Source organism: Puma concolor, chromosome D1 (genome assembly GCF_028749965.1).
Source record: "Puma concolor isolate L17-30 chromosome D1, mPumCon1.1.hap2, whole genome shotgun sequence".
Classification (NCBI taxonomy): Eukaryota; Metazoa; Chordata; class Mammalia; order Carnivora; family Felidae; genus Puma; species Puma concolor.
In genome coordinates, this window is record NC_141676.1 from 63,937,980 (window position 1) to 63,959,806 (window position 21,827).

At 41.4% G+C, this 21,827-nt stretch overlaps 1 protein-coding gene across 11 annotated transcripts in view; it reads right to left on the bottom strand.

The window, feature by feature from the left end:
• The window catches only part of TENM4 (teneurin transmembrane protein 4), a 2,941,751-nt gene that overhangs the window by 1,391,718 nt on the left and 1,528,206 nt on the right, over nucleotides 1-21,827 (bottom strand). For all 11 annotated transcript variants that reach the window (XM_086678435.1, XM_086678426.1, XM_086678434.1 and 8 more), the window contains one exon: nucleotides 7,925-8,002. The gene's annotated coding sequence lies outside the window, so the exon portion shown is untranslated. The remainder of the gene's footprint in view (nucleotides 1-7,924; nucleotides 8,003-21,827) is intronic.

Consider the following 21,827-nt stretch of genomic DNA (forward strand, 5'->3'; position numbering starts at 1 on the left):
CCACATGCCTTTTACTTTTCTGCCTCCAGAACAAGGCTGTGAAAAAGAACCAAGCTACTGTTCAAAGAATGAGTTAAAGGTTATGCTACAATGGCTGTGCCTTGAGCACCCAATATGTGTCCAAGGAAACCCAATACAGTACCAGTCCCTTCTTTTGGTGAAGACAGGTTTTCTTTTGATGAAGAGAGAAGATCATGATGGAAGAGATCCTCCCTCTTATTCTAGCTGCCCCTTCTTCTCTGGCAGTCAGGGCTCATCCAGAACATACAGACATGGGGGGAATCTTGCAGTTCCTTGCAGGTGAAATTCCATGAAAATGAACTATCAAGCCTTAAATAGGTAGTAAGGATCATATAATCTCTGCTAAAGAGGTGTGTGAAGGTCAGAGACATGCCCATGCTATCAGCCTGGTGAAGCAAAAATTCTATGGGTTAATCATATGTATTTAATTCACATCTGTTTCATGAAGTGTAGATATTTATTTTAGGTGGTCCACTTCAAGCATTCTAACATTATAGAACTTCAGTAATGTTTTCCCAACTTGTAATTCTTATTAGATGCAATTCTGGTTTAGTATGCAGGTTTACTTCTTTTTACTTTTCTGGAAACCTCAAGAACTTCTGTTTCAATTTACATGTTACATCTTTATCAATAAAACATTTCTTTTGATTCAATAAGAATGTGCAAGGAACTGTGCTAGGTGCATGCTATGGTCTGAAAGTCTGTATCCCCCAGAATGCATACGTTAAAATCTTAAATTCCAAAGGTGATGGCTTTAGGAGGTACTTAAGTCATGAAGGTGGATCCCCCAGGAGAGGGATTAGTACCTTATGAAAGAGAGATCTCTAGACCTCTTCTAGCATGTGAGGAAACAGTGAAAAGGCACTCAGCTATGGTCCTCACTCAAACATTGTAGCATCCTAATCTTGGACTTCACAGCCTCCAAAACGGTGAGAAATAAATTTCTGTTGTTTATAAGCTCCCCAGCCTGTGGTATTTTGTTATAGTAGCCTAAATGAAATGAGACAGTGTGTTAATCTCATTTAACTTCACAAAAACTTAAAGATAGACACAATAAAGCTCGATGACAAAATGTCCCCTGGTAATAACTTCATATATGTAATGTATGATATGTAATATGTAATGTATATATGTATATATACACATATATAATATATAGACATTATACCAATCAGAATCTCATATATATTATAACTCATATATAATTAACTCTCATCCTCTGCCTAATCCCTATTTTCAGACACACACAGAGATTGGACACTTCTCATTTTATGCAGATGGAGGGGAGGTTGGTCAATACAATGTCAGTCAACTCTGTTTGGAAATCAGAGAATCGAAATATGGGTCCCTAACTTTCCAATATTCTCTTGGTTCAGCAGGCTGAGACAAGACACGCCACATCTAAGTGCAGAAAGTTCCAGCGACCACATGATGCAGAATTGCCCCCATTAATATTTAAGCTGCAGTGGACTACTGCCAAAAGAGGGCACCAAATCAACGGTCAGAAGCTGGATGGGTTTTGACTGCCCAGGTGGACTCTTTAAACTTCTGGCCAGCAGGCTATAAAGGCTCACCCCAGTTATTTCATTAATGCAGCTACTAGGTTTATATGATTGAATTTTTATGAACCACTTATCCTGTTATGGCAGGAAGGGCTCACTGTACTATATTCTCCCTATTACATATGAGCAAAGTGAGGTTCAGAGAAGGAAGCTCACTTTGTCTCAAGAGAAAGCAGTAGGGATATACGTGGAAAATGAACGTGGATGAGTCTCGTTCCAAAGCCCACAATTGTTACCACTGCAACCATGGCTCCTAAACAGGACTGGCTCTGAGCATGTCCTGTGGGTCTGACATTGTGCTACACGTTTTATATTCATCATGCCACTTAATCCTTACAACCATACTATGTCACTGAACTAGTGTTTCCCTATTTTATAGATGACGAAACTGAGGCTTCTGTGGTTAGGCAACTCGTCCAAGGATTCATAGCTAGTGAATGTCAGAGACAGGACTCAAAATTTTATCTCTCTAGGTGATTCCAGAGATATCAGGAAATATTGGATTTGGGCTAGACACAAGAGTTAAAGAGTTAATTTAGAGGCAGAACAAGAATGATGGCCTTTGCAAGCAAGCATGGAGAGAGAAAGAAAGGTAACTGTAACTGTCTTCCCCTTATACCCAAAGGGGTAGGAGGAAGGTACTGGAGGGGTACAGGAGCTTTGAGCCCATATTTTGGGCATATAGGTGGGACCCAGGAAGCTGACTCTCTGACCCATAAAATCAGAAAGGCCTTGGATATCTAGATGAAGTTCAGACACAGAAAAAACTAAATTCGTCTTAGCATACAGTAATCTACAACACAGTAACACAAATACACAAGCTCAAAGTCCCTTCTACTTTAAATTGGAAATGTGAAAAATGTCATTGACAGTCTTTTTATTGCATGTGTCATTTTTATTTATTGGCTCATTTTATTGAATACGAAAAAGAAAATTAAAATGCTTTCTGAGGGTCACCATAAACACTATTTTTTCTTGCACTGACTTAAGATTTAATCCTTCTTAAAACAAAACAAGCATGGCCACGATTATTTCCAAGGATCTCAACCTGCAATTAGGGATAGGCTGATGCACCTGCACCTATTTTGACCAAGAAATATGCCTTGAAGTCCTCTGAGTGTTGTGCAGGCTCCGGTAGCCTGTGGGGAGGTAGGGTCTTAAACACAGCTTGGGGGAGTTAGACCAGCATCCCTGCTATGCCCTGTCAAGCTGCATCCATCGAATTAGGTTAAGAGTTAAGATGTTACATGATGCGACCAATGGGATCAGACGCAATAACACAACCTGTCAGCCAGTGCTTTCCTGACAATTCTAGGGAAAAGAGGTTGTCTGCTGGAGTGCTGAGGAGATAAGAGAGGCATTGGCTTGCGGGGGTCGGGGGACGGGGGGGGGGGGGGGAGTGGGGGAGGGGCTGTCTGGTTCTTTATTTTCTACAGTGGTGCTTGGTAGGGAGGGAGTGGTGAATCAGTCTGTGCTCCTTAGTCTGAGCAAAAAAACTTTACAGGTTTTGCTTACAAGCTACAATACCAAATGCCTTTTCTTATAGGACAAGAGTTGCAAAAACTTGCATGGAGTATGTCAGGTGCTAGATGGTCCCCCGGGAGCAAGGGCAGAAGGTAAGATTTGTGAGGCCTTCTGTTTCGTAAGGATAAGGGAGGGTCACCTCAGCCAACCCTGTGCTCAGATAAGGCCGTGAAATGCAACTGAAGGTTGAGGACAACTGGCATCAGCTCGGAGGTGATTGAATCGTGGCTTCTGTTTGTCGGCACTGGGGCCATGGGACTGGCCTCAGCTCAGTGCCAATGAATACTCTGATGTTGGCAGACAGGAACAGATGCAGCTGAGCTCCTGTAGGAACTGCATAGATGCCACCCTCAAATGCATCTGCTAGGACTGACCTACAAACACCCCACCTCACAGATATTCCAGGGGCAGGAAATTCAAACAGAGAAGAGATGTTCAGAGAGCATGTCACTCTAAATGTACAATCAGAGCTGTGATAAGCTCCAAATTTACAACAGATCCCTGGCAGAGAATTTCCAACCACCGGATGCTTCTCCTTGAGGTGTCTGCCCTCTTGCTCTACTTGAAGACTGCTGAAACACACTGACCACACACATACAGCCATAGAGGTAAACTAAAGACTTGATTTTGTTTGGGTGAATCATCCTGGATTCTCCTCATTTATCCAAGACCAGATGCAAACCAGTTCCTTTGAAATTGCAGAGGCAATTTAGAGTGGCCATTGGGAAAATGGGTTCTGAGGCCATATACCACTTCCAATGCTTCCTAGATCTCTGACCTTGGAAAAATTACTTGAACTCCCTGTGCCTTAGCTTATGCATCTGTAAGATGGGGATGATCTTAGTACCATTTTCATTTTAATGAGTTGGTATGCATAAATATTGAACAGTGCCTGGCACTTACATAGTCAGTGTTCCATAAATGTTAGCTGTTTTCTTTCTGCCTTCTTAAAAGGAAGTCTTGCCCTTCAGACTTAGAGTTTGTATTTGGTGCATGTTCCTTGACATCTGGCCATTTCTCAAGGACTCTGGGTTGGAGATCCATGGTTTGGCTACTCCGATGAAATTTCTCTCTTTATAAGTAGCTTCTGGAAATCTGATTTCTGGCATTAGCCTTCTAGGCAATCTGGCTCTCTGAATTCAAACATGGTTTTTACCATCCAAATGTCTGTGGTAAAGAACTCTTGTTCAATTCCATTAATTCAAAGGCTTCTTGACATGATTCACATCTTGGCGCCTTCCTCCCAGAAACTGGTCCTTTAGATTCAAAAGATCAGCCTGGAGACTTTCCTCCTCAGCTGACCTAATTCCTAAGGAATACACCAGGGGCTCAGTGAATATTTTTGACCACCTCTCCAGTCCCTTTTCTAGGTCTGGCTAACTGGTCTTGAATTGTTTTTAGCTTCCATTTTGTAAGAGTGGTGTCAGGGCATCTATTTGCCCTCTGGCTAGGGACAGTTTCCAAGAAGAGGGAGTCACCCACTGCATATCCTGGGCAACTCACTAAGTTGGCATTTACTTGAGTATGCCATGTGTCTCAGTAGGATCGAGTGACCTGTAGCCTATCACATCCCAAGCCTCAGCTCTCTGCCTGGTAAATCTGGGCAAATATATCCTCTTACATTCTAGAACTCTTCTTAATGAAGTGCTTTAGAAAGAGGTTCTCGGAAACACAATCAATAATAACAAATATTATATCCACGTGTTGGAGTCACAAATGGAAACTATGACCCTGAACAGTGGTTTTGTACCCTGTGCAGGTGGCAGAACACCTGGAAATCACACAACACCACGACCGTTACACAGCCCTCATACAAAAGATACAGTTAAACCCAGTATTGAAAGTGGGTATGACTTTTATGAGCAGAAACTATGACTAGATTGCTGTGTAAAAATGCAACAGAAAACCAGAGTAAGGTCATTCAAATCTATAAAAAAAATACATCATGACTTTAGCACGATCACCTATTTCTGAATCTTTCCGTGAACATCATTTTCAGCTTTTTTATTAATTTGATCACTGGCAGGTGCACATAGAAGGCCGAATGAGAACCAGTCTCGGAGGTTCAAGAGAAAACAGGGGTAGGAAAGTTTTAAAATGAAAGAATTTTATCCATTAACTTATTTTTTTTCTGTGAAAGAAAAAAAAATACCCTGTTATTTGAGTTTTACAGAGACGTACTTTAGAACGAATGGAGAAACAGCAGTATTTGTGATCTTAGATCCCTCCAGCTCATTAGAAAGTTGGATTGAAGGAAGGGAAGAGGATTACAACAACTTTCCTGTTAGTAATTCATTAATTCCACAACTCATTTCTCACTCTTGTGTTTCTACTCTGGTCTCTCCTTTCTGAGGCCACTCTAGTCCTTCGGGGTGGATGAATTCAGGGTCTTATCAAAGTTGTCTTTTACTGGCTACTCTCAGACTCTGGACCTCTGGGTTGCATGTAGAAAAGGACATTCCATTGGTCCTTCTTTGCTTTTCCAAAGATTCCCAGCATCTCTTGGTACAGCTAGACAAATGTGAAAGCCTGGGGTCATTTATATCTCACTCCCTGGACCTTTCTCGCAAGCAAGCATCCCTTTGAGGTTCTTTCATAAGTGCCACTCCCTCCCCCTTAGGTCATCTCTTACGTTGCTCCTTATAGCATAGAGTTGTAGCTTCCCTTTTATTCTTTGTTGGTCCAACTTTGTGTTTCCCTATTCAATGGAAATTAGAATTGGACTGGTCCAAACAGGTTTCAGTCATATCCCCACATAGGAACGAGGGAAATTCTGCCATTCTAAAGTTCCTAAAGTAGATTGCAATGCATAGGGATTCAGTAGCCAGTAGTCTGGTCAGTCCAGAAACCCAGCATCCCCCCAAATGGGAGTTCTTCTACAAATACCTGATATTTCAACAGCCCCTTCCTGGGAAAGAGACCCAGGACTATTTCTTTCACTTTGTCATCTTTAAGCCATGCAGATTTGTTACCCTGACCACAACTCATTGGACAATATATGTGTACAACAGCAATAGACAAAGAGCTGTATTCTGGACATGAGACAGGCCAGGGACCTACAGGATGTTTCACACAAGGACTTCTCCCACTAGAATGTCCTATCATGAGTAGTGACAAGCCAACTCAATCTGTTCCTTCTCCACTAGTTATATGGAGGTGTGATGCACTTCAGCATGGCACAGAAGTGGTGAGACAGACAGAAGAAGCAGAGACATCTGTAATAACTTGAGTGGAGGGCAAGGATTACGCCTCTCTCTGACTTTTAAGGACAGTAGACTGGCTACAGTCAGAGGTGGTTCTCAGCAGTTACAAAGGTATGGCAGGATGAAACAGTCTGGGCTATACATCTGGGTCACTATTATATGCTGAATATTGTTTCTCTTCTTCACCTAGGTTATTGCTCAGATGATTTTCTCTATTTCCTTACTCTTCCAGGTACTTTTAAAATAATTTCCCATCAGCGGAGGTAACTTAAATACCCCTCTCTTCTTTGCACCCTGAAAGAATGTCACCATCACAGAGATATACCACAAAATCTCCTTTGGAATTTTCTTTCTTAGACATGAGCTATGGTTGAAATCAAAGACTACAGTATGAAAAAGCACAGAATATCCGATATTCTTATGAGTTTCTGCTAAAATATGATATTGTATTTTCAGACATGCACTGTTAATGCTGATCACTCTAAGCTAAAAAGGTTAACAGACTGTGAAATGCTAATACACAAAAAAGACAAATGCAGGAATATCTGCTGATAGCCAGTGTGGGGACCTATGTGAACCCCAGAGTTGGCATGAAGATTATTTTTAGCTGAAGATTTTTGAGATTCAACAGATGAAAAAAAAAAAAGCTGCCCTTCTTGGATCTTCCCTTATTTGACTAAAGGCAGAAACTTCTGAGAAAAGAAGACAGCCATAAATTCCCTCCTCAGGGTGGGTATGCTCTCAGAAGAAAGGCCAAAAGTAAATCTGCTGTTAAATCCTGTCTCCTGGGGAGTTTTAGGGCCTGAAGAAGACAGAAAGACCACTCATGTCTGTAGAGACAAATATTATCACAAACTTTCTTATCTCCTGTTTGTCCTCTCAAAAAAACCCATTTGTCTTTCTTAAAGAAACCTATGTGATCTTCCTATAGAAGTTTCTCCTCCCCGCCTCTTTTCCATCCTAAATTAAGCACACAAGTCCCAATCTATAACTCTTTTCAATTACTCATCACCCAATCACCCACATATATGTGCTTTGCACACGTCTATAAACTTTTTAATCTGTCTTTTGTCAACTTAATCCATGAGCCCCAGGCACTAAACTGAGGATACAGGAAAATATTTTCCTCCCATACAACAAACAATTTACTTAAGTTTACTTAAATATAGTTCTTCTCATTTTTAATTGAAATCTATTAAGCAGAGAGGGGATTTAAGCAGCGAGGGGATCTGACCTGCAAGAATTTTTAAAGTGCTAGACCTTCCCTTTGCATTACAAATAAAGACTCAGTCCTCTCCTCAGGACTTCTAAGATTTAAAACAAAAACAAAACACACAAGGAAGAAAGCCAATCCATCCAAACCCAGAAGATCTGCACTTTTAATGCCAATCTCCTCCACCCACTGTGATAGACCCTACTAACAAAAGTCTGTTGAGAACGCCACTTTCCAACCCACAGGGTTTTGCTCAAGACTAAAGAGAAGGGAAATAACACCCAGTTATTGCTTTTCCCTTCCCTGCTCGTCCACCGGCATGAAGCAAATCACAAACGCTTGAGCGAATAATAATAAACTTAATCATATATAAAATTTAATTAAAATGTATATGATTTTACCTTATTCAGATGTTTCCATCAATGTCCAAGAAGAAGACTATAACTCAAGCTTTCTTGTGAGCCGCAATACTGTTCATCCTAGGTATAAGAAAACACAGAAGAACATGTAAACTAAGAGACTGCCTACTTTGAAATGTGGTGATTCACAGTTTATAGAAGGGAACAGAGGATGGGAAAACGAACAAGAGTACTTCATGGCAATGACACAGGACAGCTAACAGCAATAGCTTGCCTAAAAACCAGAAAGAAAACATACACACACACACACACACACACACACACACACACACACACACACACACACATCAACCCCTTAATAGATGGTCTTCTTGGATCTTTCTTCTAATGATTTCTGGCAATGTAGGCTGCTTGTTTGGAATTCTTGGTAGGCAGGGATTGCATTGCATTCTTGGTAGGCAGGGATTATATCTTGAAAGGGAGAGGAAAGAGGTTTTTATGCCAGAAATGCCTCGGTCAAACGTTAATTGCTCAGACTTTTATTTTCCTCATGTGTATAATGAGGACAACAATCCCTACCCCATAGCCCTGTGATAAGGATTAAATAGAAGACACGAAAAGCTCTCCCCACAGTGCCATACACATACTTAGCAGGTCCTGCACAGGTATTAGTGCTTATTTCCTCTGCAGCCCCCTCCCCCAGCCTCTCCTTCTCTTGTAATTACTTCCAACACCTTTTCACAGTGTTAGCTTCATGGCATTTAACTTAAAAAGGGCGGGGAGGCAGAATATCTCAATGACTTCAAAACAGCTGCTTTAAAAATTGAAAAAAAAAACAAGAGAAATGATACTTAACTTCACATTTAATAAGAACAGCTAAATGTACTCAATGTTTCCTATGTGTGAGGCTCTGTACTAATAATTTTATACCAATCATCTCTTTAGCCCTCACAACACGCATATAGAGAGTGTAATATTAAAAACCTGGGGCATGGAGCAGTGAAGTCCCCTTTTGCAGATTACACAGCCCTGCGGAGGCCGAGGTGGGAGCCGAGTCCATGTGGCTCACCTGGGCACACCCTCTTCACCACTTTATCACGTTGGCTTCACCATAATATGCACCACTGGACTGCCATTCTTTCCAAATGATGCCCCACCTTCGTTTCGATTATTCTCTTCCCCTTCCTGCCCTCCTTCCCTCCTTTCCTTCTTTCCTTTCCCTTCAACCTTTATTTTTATCTACATTTAATTGGTGTTTTGTTTATTTTGTTCTTTTGCTTTGACAGACTGAGGTGGAATATTGATCACTGTAAGATAACTGGGTTCAGCTCTGGGGCCCAGCCTTTTCCTACTGTGTCATCTCAGATGAGCCGCTGAATTTCTTTGGGGTTTTTCTCTCCATGAAATGAATGAAGTAGATAAGATGATACCAAGAGGCCCTTTCCAGTTTACTGGTCCTATCACTGGCTACTTACTTTGCAAGCAGTTTCAGATCATTCTAGCGTCAAGATCGTCATGGGTCCATAACAGTCACGGACTCTTAATACAGTCACAAGTTTTCTTGCTTTAGCTTAAGCTAAAATTCCAAATTTCTGGGAGGAGACATTTATATTTACATACACTCTGTGAAAAGCTTTCAAATGAAGACACTGATATTCAAAGAAGTTAGGTCACTTACATGAGGTCACACATAAATGGTACAGCCAAAATTTGAATCCAAGTTTATATGTCCCTAAAGCTCATGTTCTTTGCAATATCCCAAGCCTACCAGAAAGGACTGGATGGAAAGGTTAAATGACCCAAATTAGTCTCATTTCGGTTTTGACTTACAATTTAGAGTGGTAATGACAATAATAGCTACAGTATGCATTGTGAGCTTATTCTGCACCAGCCAGTGATGTCAGAACTTTACATAAATGATCTCATTTGGCCTTCCCATCATACCCAGTGCCAGGTACTGTCATCACCCTCTTTGGAAAGATAGAAAACAGAGGCATGGGGATTAACATTACTTGCCCAAGACACCGGGCTAATAAGTAGAGGATGTAGGATTTTTTTTTTAATCATGGCTTACTGTTTTAGCTAAACAATCAGCTCAGGTTATGATTTATTAAGCTCACTGGCATGTGACAGTTATGATGCATTTTCAAGTTAATAACTGCAGTTGTGAAAACCAGACGAGAAAGTTAGAGGTTAGTGTGAAAGTGATCACAGAGACAGGCACCTCGTTGTTTGGTAATTCACCCACTGCAATACAGGAGAAGGATGTTTTTAGAAAGATTTGCCGGAGACTGTTGAGAACTTGCCTCCTGAACTGTTTCCCCATTAAAATCGCTGGCTGTTGTCATTCTGTCTGAGAACCGGGAAAGAAATGACAAAGTGAATTTCAGGGGACACTGTCTGTCAGCGAGGTGTGCAGCGTGCCCTTCACACTTAAGCAGTCAGGCCTACGTGCTGTCTACCTTGGGCGGAGGGAAACTGAGCTCCAAGGAGAAAGCAGGTAAAGCAAACATCCAAGAAAGAAGCTCTATTTATTTAGCTGGGTCCAGATTTACCGGGAAAATGCCTTCCAGATGCATTCCAAACACAGTGGCATGATTAGGATGGAGAAGACAGTCAAGTTTATTTGGCTTCTGTGGGGGATTTGTTTGTACATGCTAATTGCATCATCGTTTAGCTTTATTTCATCTGGAACCTGACTGCCAAATGAGCGTATTGATTACCTGTCACGGATGCATATTTCTCAATTAACAGCCATCAAGGCTTATAAAATCTCAACTCTGTCAAGACCCACGAGCAGATTTCAGTACAAGTGTGAGTGGTAAGGCAAGCTACCTTTCACTGAGCATCACCTACGAGGCCCACACCTACCAACCACATATGCTGGTTTGTTTAAACGTCACCACCCCCTTCTAAGGACATATCACCATCTTTCTATCTTTTAAGTGAGGAAACGGAGGCTGAGGGAAATGATACACCTTGTTCAGGGCTGCACAATTAGTAAGTGGTAGAGTAGGGATTCGAACTCATACATGTAACAATTTAAATTCCACAGGGCTCTCTGCACACACGGGCTGTGCAGCACACTGGCGATACCATGCCACTTGGCCGGAAGTCCAGCTCTGTCACATACAGATTCCATAGTATTGAGGAAGTTTCCTAACATCTCTGAGTCTCAGCTTCCTCAATTGCAGAGCGAGGGAAATCGTAGTTTACAGATGATTAGTATTAAATGAACTACCACATGTACAGCATTGAGTGCCTAGGATAAGGAGAGACCATTAGTCTACATCCTCTGGATGCTGTGACAAAAAAACTATAAATCTTTGACCTTCAAAAATTGGCTGTAGGCACTTTGTACTTCCAAAGACTTTGCAACAATTCAATTTTCCTCACAGCAGCCTAGTGCTTCAGGTCAGACCACTGTCTCTCCCTCTCAGACTGAAACATGGGGACTCACTCTGCCAAAGTATTTTCAGCCCACACAATTCATGGTCCTCCTTATCACATCTGAGGACACACATGATAATGCTCTTTGTTTATTTACCACGTGCTTTGAATACCTTAAGTTGACTACTCACAACAACCTTAGCAATTTGGTGCTATTATCTCCATTTCACAGATGAAGGTGATATGGGCCATAAAATTGAGATGATTTGCCTAGATCATGTATTTGGTATGTAGCAAGATGGAGATTTAAAGACAAATCGGAATGGATTCTAAACTTGTGTGCTTGCCTCCAAATCATGATACTTAACCATGATTTCTCCTGGGGTGCCTGGGTGGCTCAGTTGGTTAAGCGTCTGACTTAGGCTCAGGTCATGATCTCATGGTTTGTGGGTTCGAGCCCTGCATCAGGCTGCGTGCTGACAGCTCAGAACCTGGAGCCTGCTTCAGGTTCTGTGTCTCCCTCCGTCTCTACCCCTCCCCTGCTCGCACTCTGTTTCTTTCTAAAAAATAAGTAAATATTTAAAAAATTAAAAAAAATAAAACATGATTCCTCCATGTCCCTCTAGTCAACTTTTATCCCTTTGGTGAGATTGAACCCATATATAGATCACTCCCCTGATTTTCATCTACTGAGTATGTATTTTACTGAGCCCTTTCTCCATTCCATTCTACTGGGTATTGTGTGAACAAGGATGAATACAAATATGGTCTCTGCATGAAGCAGAACACTGAAGGGGTGCCTGAAGGGGCGCTATGCAATTACACACTTGATACATCCTAAGAAGAAAATGATCAAGATGCTAGGTTAGAAACAAACAAACAAAAAGAGGGCAACAGGCCAATAGATGGCTTGGGGCTCTGTGAGGAAATGACATTTAAGCTGAGATGACAAGGGGAAAGAGGCAACGCGTGAAGAGTTGAGTAAGGGTTTCTGGCAGAAAAGGAGCCTGTGCACAGATCCTAGTCGAAACAAGAGCAGGGAACCAGAAGAAAGCATGCATGTGGGGGAGAGTAAGGGAGAGGGGTGGAGACAGGAGTAGGGGGTTTGTGGAAGATGCTGGAGCATGTCACTCTGGGGCACAGGGAGCCACGATGAGATGCTGAGTTCTCAGTCCGACAGCACCTTGTGCAGCCCTTGTTGGTAGACAGCCATTATCCCACTGCATTGTCATCATATGCTTATCTGTGTCCTTCCCATCCAGAGAGCGAGCTGCATAGGAGCCTACGGCAGTGTTCAGGACAAAGCGGACATTTAGCAAATTGAACGAGTCAATGAACAAGTTGCATCTGGTAATGCTTCAATTTCATAAGATTCTTACTGAAAGACAGATAATAAAAAGGGTGGATTAAAAAAATGGGGCACCTGGGTGGCTCAGTTGGTTAAGCACCCAACTCTTGATTTCAGCTTTGGTCATGATCTCGCAGTTTGTAAGTTCAAGCCCCACATGGGGCTCTGTGTTGACAGTGCTGAGCCTGCTTAGAATTCTCTCTTTCCCCCTCTCTCGGCCCCTCCCCGACTTGTGTGCGTACTCCCTCTCTCTCTCTCTCTCTCAAAATAAATAAATAAACTTAAGAAAATAAACAAAAGGGGCTCCTGGGTGGCTCAGTCGGTTGAGCGTCCAACTTCGGCTCAGGTCATGATCTCGCTGTTTGTGAGTTCAAGCCCCGTGTCAGGCTCTAGCTCAGAGCCTGGAGCCTGCTTCAGATTCTATGTCTCCCTCTCTCTCTCTCTGCCCCTCTTCCACTTGTGCTCTGTCTCTCTCTGTCTCTCAAAAATGAATAAATGTAAAAAAAATTTTTTTTAATAAAAAATAAAAAACTTAAAAGAGAAAGAAAGAAAAGAAGAGAAAAGAAAAGAAAAGAAAAGAAAGAAATGTGTGCTTTTGTCCCTGGCTAAGAATCAAATCAGGTATCCTTACATATATATTTATATGTATATAAAAATAGAAAGGCATAATATATGTTAATAATCGTAGCCACCATTAATCACCTGACACTGGGCTCAGTGCTTCCTATGCAACCCATTTGATTTTTGTGAAAATAAATATATAGAAGTTATTGTTAATCCCAATTTAGAGAGAAAAAACAACATCGATAACAACAATAACAACATAACTAAAGTTTCTATAAATTACTCAGAGTGAAAAAAAAAATAGTACTTATAGCATCACAATTGGAACCTAGGCATTTTGTTCAAAGTCTATACACTTGGTGACTTTCTCAAAGATAGTTAACCTTGGACTTTTTCACAGTTTAAAAATATAAAACATAATATGTAAAAGTAAAGGTCATTGAAAATACATGAGTAATGGTAAACATCAAAAATAGAAACAATGCATTTGTAACAACAGTGATGAGTTAATACAAATAAAATCTGACAGAATCTCATTGACAATGACTAGAAAAAGAAAAGTATTCAATGCATTAGATGGATGCATTGATTTTAATTTCTTTATTTTTATTATGTTGCTTGTACATTACATAAAAATTAGCAGGAAAAGGGAAGCAATGGAAGGTACAATTTCCTGGGAATGGCAGACCAACAGAGTGGGTAAATAAGCCAATATTTGCATTCTTCACACTTTTTCCATCACTATTCCCAGATGACTAAGTCTAGAAGGCCTCTTTTCTCCCCCTGCTGTCTGAATAACTCCTAATGTTTCTTCAACACCCAGATCAAATTCCCCTCAGTCTGGGAAGCTGTACCGACCTTCTAGGCTCCCACCAGACCATCTGTTTCCTTCGTATAGTTTATAAAATGTTCCAGTATAATTTTTTTCTGATTCATCCAATGCAGAAACCAAGCCCCACTATAGTAGGCAGTTTATAAATAGTTGCTGAGCAAGCAAATACATGAATTATCCTGCTCAGTCATCTGTTTGAATGCAAATGCTGTAGGCAGTGAGGAAAGGGAACCTATTCAGACATGCCAGACATTGATCTGGGCACTGAGTTTGAATGACTACATTTAGCATTCACAAAAGCGTTGTTGAATATGGATCTCTATCCCCATTTTATAGATGGGGAAACAGGTTCAAAGAAGACAAACTGTTCATATTAGTGAGAATTAATTTTGCATTCTTGAGGAAGATGGGACAAGTCATGGAACACACAAAGTATTGGGGATTTGGGGAGAGATGAAGACATCATAATAATACCAAGAGGAAACAGAGCTGAGTAGTATTTGGAATGAGAGCAAGATGGAATCTCTGCTCCTGTGGGCCCGAGCTGCTCTGAGGCAGTTCAGCACAGAGGCTAAGAGTAGGACTGATGCAGAGCCAGCCTGCCTTGGTTTGAATCCCATCTCTACTACTACCTTCCCATGGGACCTCAGGCAAATTGCATAACCTTTCTGAGATTCAGTTTACCCCTCTGTAAAGTGGGGATGATAACAACAGTATTTACCTTTCAAGGATATTATGAGGAAGAAATGAGGTAGCATATGCGATGAATTTAACCTCATCCCTTGGCACTTACACAGGATGAAAGTATGAATGAATTGTTATTATTCAATGCTTTCATCAGTAACAGAGAAAAAGACGGTTACAAGCTAAATAATGAGTATTGCCTTGTTGGACACAAATGAATGCATTGCTTCTTGTAAAAACCCAGAATACTCGGGAACAACATGGCAGCACACATGACCCAGCACTCATTCTACAAGGCACTGTGCCAAGCTTGCCAGTATCATGGTGGTGACCCTCACAACACCCACTAGGAGGTAGGACTCTTTTAAACTAATTTTTTTTATACTGCTCATTTTATACCAAGTAAAATAAGGGTCAGAGAACTGATATGACTTGACCATGGTCACAGAGTAAGTATAAGAGCTGGGATCCAGACCCAAATTTATCTTGTGTCAAAACTTGTGTCCATAGCCCCACATGTGGTTACCCCCAAGGTCCACTGCCTGTTCCTCCTGAGAGCTTGCAAGCTGCTGCATTATCCTGACTCTGAATAATGCCCTCCAACAAGCAAAGGCAGGGGAAGAGGGAGCTAATTCATCTTGCATTGTTCTGGAGGGCACAGTGAACAGAGCACAAAAGAAAGAAACTTTGGTCCAACATTAGGGAAGATCTTTGGTGATAATGAGGCACCTACGGAAGCAGGGAAGTATCACTGGACTTTGGAGTCAGAGAGGGATTACATTTCATCTCCATTGCTTCCCAGCTGGAGCAACAAATAAATGAACATTCTCTTATCCTCAGTTTTCTCATCTTTATAGTTAATATAAGAACACTTAATTCACTTGGTTGCTTGGAGAATAAGATAAGATGACACACACAAATTGCTGAGAGTGAGCCTCTGTTTGCTCCTTTGTTTTACCCCATTTTTTAAGCAAGTAGAGCTGTTCAGTAATGCAGTGGGAAGTATTGAGTCCTTTCCCCCTTCCCCATCACTGGAAGTGCACGAGCAGGGTGTGGGTAGCTAAGTGCTAGGGCCCTGTAGTGCCAACTGATAGAACCTCAAGGACCCTCTAAACCTTGGTTTCTAAGAAATTAGGAAGGACAGATAATGTGGTGAATGGTAAAACAAAGATCAAGATAAGCTCAACAGTTTGATCAGGGAGTTAAAATTCAGGCAATGAAATTGCACAGGGGTAAGTATAAAAAAAGATTTGCACTTCAATTAGAAACAGACAAGAGCAGGGGCACCTGGGTGGCTCCGTCGTTAAGCGTGTGACTTTGGCTCAGGTCATGATCTCATGGTTTGTGAGTTCGAGCCCTGCATCGGGCTCTGTGCTGATAGCTCAGAGCCTGAGCCTACTTCAGATTCTGTGTCTCCCTCTCTCTCTCTGCACTCTCTATCTCTGCACTCTCTCTCTCTCAAAAATAAATTAAAAAAAAAACATAAAAAGAAAGAAATAGACAAGAGCAATAACAACACAATCTTGCTTGTATAGAACGGCAGAGGTATGATTGGGCCATGGTGCAACTGAAAACATGATCGGGTTTTTGTCAATCATCAGCTCCACACATGACTTGATTTCTAAAACAAATATGAATTGCATTTTTAGAGAGTCTGGATGTAGGCCAGGACACTAACTGTCCCATTATATTGTGCACACCTTATTGGGTGAAAATTTCCTTCTAGAGTCAGCATGTAAGTGAAAAATGTCATATAGCCAAAACTAACTTTGAAAAATCCTTATTTTATCAGGTACTGTATACATGGTTTAGGGTATATACCACCCTATTTGGTAGCTCTTATGCACTTATGAAGTACTGCAGGACTAAATTATGTCCACAATAAAAGTCCAACCGTTTTACACTTTAAAAATTTAGGAAATCTCTAATGGTCCATGGGAATTGAAGAATTATGAAGTGCTCCTGCTTGTCTTCAGGGTTTACTCAACTTAAAAAAAAAAAAATCATTAAGCTCTTACAACTTATAAATAGATTGTTGTGCAAATTAAATGAGATACTATATATTGATCCTAAGTAGGCATTAAATTTTCAGAGGAGAATTGAGACATCAAAGATTGGTGACCAGGACTATGACAGATTGGAGACTAAGCCATAAAGCAGAATTCAGTAAACGACAGCCTTGGACAAAATGTGGCCTGCAGCCTATGTTTTTACACCCACCAGTGAAGGTTTTTTATATTATTAAAAGGTTGTAAAAAAGAAAAAGAAAAAAAAAGAGAGACGAATATGTGGCAGAGGCCATATGTGGTCTGCGAGCCTAAAATATTTACTCTCTGGCCTTTGACAGAAAAATTTTGCTGATTCTGGCCTTGAAATGTATCATTGGAAATTCCCCACCGCAAAGAACACCAATCTCTCATGTCTCTGGGTTTATGACCACACTCCCTCACAAGACCCTTCTCCATTGTCAGCGTCTCCAGTAGCTCCTGAGTTACCTCTTGTTCTTGAAATACTAAACGTCCCATAGCTCTTCACCTGGGCATACTACTGCTCTCTGGGCTGTTGCTGGCCCTGTTTCCTGGTAAAATTCTTCTCCTCTGTGCTCAAGAGCACACATACAGACTTCTTTCTTTTTAACCAACTCTCTCTAATTGAATGCATCTGTTCCTTTAGGGCCTCTCCTAGAATCTAGATGGTAAGCTCCTATAAAATAACTCAAATTATCCACCTGTGTCTTTAGCACCTACCACTGTCCCTAAAACCTGGTAGGCTCTTGAAGCTTTCTAAATGGAGGTCAATCTATTTAAATATTAACAGAGCTGTCGGAGCAGGAAGGAGTGGACTGCTTTGGGAAGACTTCACAAAGCAAAAATGGGACCAGCGAGGGAAAATTACAAGTAGGAAGGAAGGGACTTGTCCAAATTCCCATTGACAGACAGGAATAGATAAAGGCACAGATTTCATCCTCCAGAAGACCTGACTTTGAATCCTGACAACATGTCTCAATTTCAAACTGAGACTTCAGAGGAATTTACCTTTAGAGCCAGTTTGCCTAACTTGTAGCCTGGAGATTTTACACCTACCTTGTACGAATGGGGAAGATTAAGACCATGTGCATTAGAAACGCCGACACGATGTCTTGCCCATAGTATGTAATCAGCTCCTTTTTCAGCCCTTTCTAATTCCTCATATCCTCAGGCTTCTCCCCACTGCCACAAGTCTCCCCACTGCTCTTGAAAAAAAACAAGTGAATTTCCACGAAACTGCTCCAAACGTTTCATCACAGTTTCCCTTGACTTAATATACCACCCCTGGAAGATAAACACCAGGGTTCTGTCAACAAAGGCAGGCTATGCATCCAGAGAAGACAGTTCATAGTAATTTTGTCAGCAAAACTGTAACAATAAAGGCCCAAACAACACTTCATCTCCCTGTCAGTTGTCTTGAAAGGGCAGATTACTTTTTCCTCAATCTTGGCACATCCAATTAAGGTAGACTTACAAGCCAGGCAGGCGTAAAGTGCAAGCCAGCACTTGTTCCCATTAGCAATTATCAATGGAAAACTCCATGAATGCGAAGGCTTAGCGCCATGGTTGCCCTGGCAACCATCCACCTGCAGAGGCCGGGTGGCCAATGACATGAAAGCTTGACATCTTTGAACTGAAAAAAGATGGTTTCTCCTTCTCCATTTCTCCAGGTTACTCTTTGTGTTTGTCATTGCAGGTCCCCAAATCAAACACTTCTTATCATGTGCTTGGCATTTGGGAATCCACCCAAGACTTAAATTGGCAATAAGATATCTTTGGTGAGTATGTTCTGAGCACCTAATATGTGCCAGGCACTGTCTGAGAAAAGCGACTTTCAGTTTAGAAAAGCAAACTCATTTTCCTTTCCTTTCTTTTTTCTTTCTCCCTTTCTTCCTTCTTTCCTTTTCACATACATTCATTCAACAAAACATTGTTGGGAGAATTGCATGTGCCCACCATGCTTGACACAGCTAATGCAGACATGAATAAGAACCAGTCTTCCCCCTCAGGAAGTTCGCAGTTATAGTGATGAGGCATAAGAACACAAGAACCAGAGGTAAAGCAAAGGTGCCCATAAGCAAGGTCAAAGATGATGTCTTACAAGAATGTTATAAGCAAAAAAAGAAGAAGAAAACACTTCAGAGATTCGAAAAGACAGAATGTCAAATTAAAGATGCCAAGTATTTATAACTAACATCGCCCATTCATCCTTTCTCCTATTCATTCATTTATTCACACACACATTTTTGGATGATGGAGGGTAAAAGAAGCCCAATGGAGAAGAAGAAGTTTGGAAAGAGGACAAGAAACAGAGAGAGAAAGGACGGCTAAGGATAGGCTGGGGGAAGAATCTACATTCACAAAGACCCAGCTACAAGCCAGACACTGCATCTGATCAGGTCTGACTTTCACAAAAGTTAGACAGCTTTATCCATCTTCCTCTTTTTTTTTTTTTTTTTTCTCCTTCTCCCCTTTCTCCTCTTTCTCTTATTATTATTTTTTGTTGTTAATTCCACTCCACAGATTACCAGATGAGGATACTTTGTCTCAGGAAGGCTAACTCTCTTGGAATCATCTTGCCTACATTCATTCAAATGTCGGACCCCAAAGTCTGTGCTGCTGTTACTAGGCCATGATGAAGAGAGAAGGCGCAAATTTATGAAAGGTAGACAAAGAACTGCATCATAAGCATGGCCCTTGAGGAAGAGATATTTGGCGGCTCTCAGGGGTACGGCTTTCCTTTGGAAGGCCCTGATTCTGGAATATTTAACCTTTCATTTAGCAGAGACTCTGACAACCAAGAACACCAGTTGCCTCTTGACATGTTTTTAGTTCCATGACAAGCCCCATACAAAGAGCTTTCAAAGAGGCTTAAAAATAAACGGAAAGGTAAAATCACTGAAAGTAAAATAATTACTTTTAAAAGGGCTGTATAGCACAGTTAATGCTCTGAAGCCACTCACAGGGACACTGGTGGGGAGGCAAGGCAGGAATTGGCCAGGTGCTTGTTTTACAGATGAGAAAACTGGGCCCAAGGAGGCAATGGGACTTGTCTAAGCTCACCTCTCTCTCTCTTCATTAAAACCATCAGGCACTTCCCTTAACGTGCGTATTCGCAGAGGGGAATTTACCAGTAAATTTTAATTTAACAAAATATAGTTGTGCATTATCGGTGATGAATAATTTAAGCCCAGAATTAGTATTCTAAGACTTTACTGCTCAAAGGGTGATCCACAGACTGGCAGGGGCAGAGGCACCTGAAAGACTGTTAAAAATGCAGACTCCCAGAATCTGCATTTTAACAAGATCCCCAGGTGATTTGTACGCAAATTTAAATTTGAGAAGCCCTGAGAAGAAAAGGCGTAGGTTATAAAAAAGAAAACAGGCCTCTCTCTGGGGTTTAATCCACCTGGGTTTAATCTCAATAGAAGGATCTGAGCCAGGAGCATGATTTGGAGAGTGAAGGAAGAGCATTCCAGAAGAAACAGCAGGGGTGCCTGGGTGGCTCAGTCCTTAAGCATCTGACTCTTGGCTTCAGCTCAGGTCGTGGTCTCAGGGTTCCTGAGTTCCAGCCCAGCATGGGACTCGGCACTGGCAGTGCAATGGGATTCTCCCTCTCTCTTCTCTTTCTGCCCCTACCCCACTCACGTTCTTTCTCTCTCTTATAAATAAATAAACATTGGGGCGCCTGGGTGGCGCAGTCGGTTAAGCGTCCGGCTTCAGCCAGGTCACGATCTCGCGGTCCCTGAGTTCGAGCCCCGCGTCGGGCTCTGGGCTGATGGCTCAGAGCCTGGAGCCTGTTTCTGATTCTGTGTCTCCCTCTCTCTCTGCCCCTCCCCCGTTCATGCTGTGTCTCTCTCTGTCCCAAAAATAAAAATAAACGTTGAAAAAAAAAAATTAAAAAAAAAAAAATAATAAATAAATAAATAAACATTAAAAAAAAAAAAAGAAGTAGAAACAGCAGCTTGGGTGTAAGTGGACTTGGATGTTCAGGGGTTGGCACGCAGCTTAATGCTCTTCCAAAGTGTGAAGAGAAGCTAGAAATGGGTTTTAGGTTCCAGAATGATTATTCTCTGTGGATTGGGAAACAATTCATGGCTAATACCACAACCACAATAAAAACAATTATTTTTGGACCTTAACTGTATCTGACACATGGATACTTAATAAATATTTGCTGACTGACTGAATCAGCATAAAGCACTTTCACGCCCATCATATAGGACGTTTCCAACACTTGTGAGAGGTAAAAAGAAGAGGGATTTTTTTTCATTTTATTACCATTTTCTTCCATCTTACAAAAAACCAAGTTAGTGGGGAAAAAATGGTTTGCATAAGGTGATACTACTAGAAAAGTGCAAGATATAGATCTCAGTCTCAAGTCTTCTGACTCCAAAGCATACCTTCCTTTTAGCCAACTAAGGCCTCTGTGCTTTGGTTTCATACTTTTGCCAGTTCACACCTGTGATCTCCTAGTGAGAACCAACTACACACAGAAAATGAAGAAATTACAAAAGATGCCCTAGTGTGCCATGATTACCAGTCCTTCACAGAAGTAAACTGTGTGGTTTTCTGTACCACAAATCCTTGTATCTCCCAAAGGTGGAAGAGGAGCCTTTGCTAATTGGAACTAATGAGCTGTCTTTGTATACCTTGCTCTGCCATCACGATGGCCACTCTGTCTCCAGATGTTTCAAGATCCAGTCTCCTTTCCTGGGTCTAAATGATAGTTACTGAGTTGCGTTTCCACTCAGAATGGCACAGATTGCATTTGTGGGAATGGAAATAATTCAACCTACAGAAAGACTTACCAAGAGGGGGAAAAAACATCAGTAAAGCAAACAACTTACTGACCAAAGATTTAATAGGTTTAATATGAGCCTTTCATCTTTCTAAGCTGATTTAAAACTTTTTTAATGTTTATTTATTTTTGAAAGAGAGAGAGAGAGAGAGAGTGCACAAGCAGGGGACAGAGAGAGAAAGACACAGAATCCAAAGCAGGCTCCAGGTTCTGAGCTGTCACCACAGAGCCGGACGCAGGGCTCAAACTCACGAATAGTGAGATCATGACCTGACCTGAAGTCGGGCACTTAACTGACT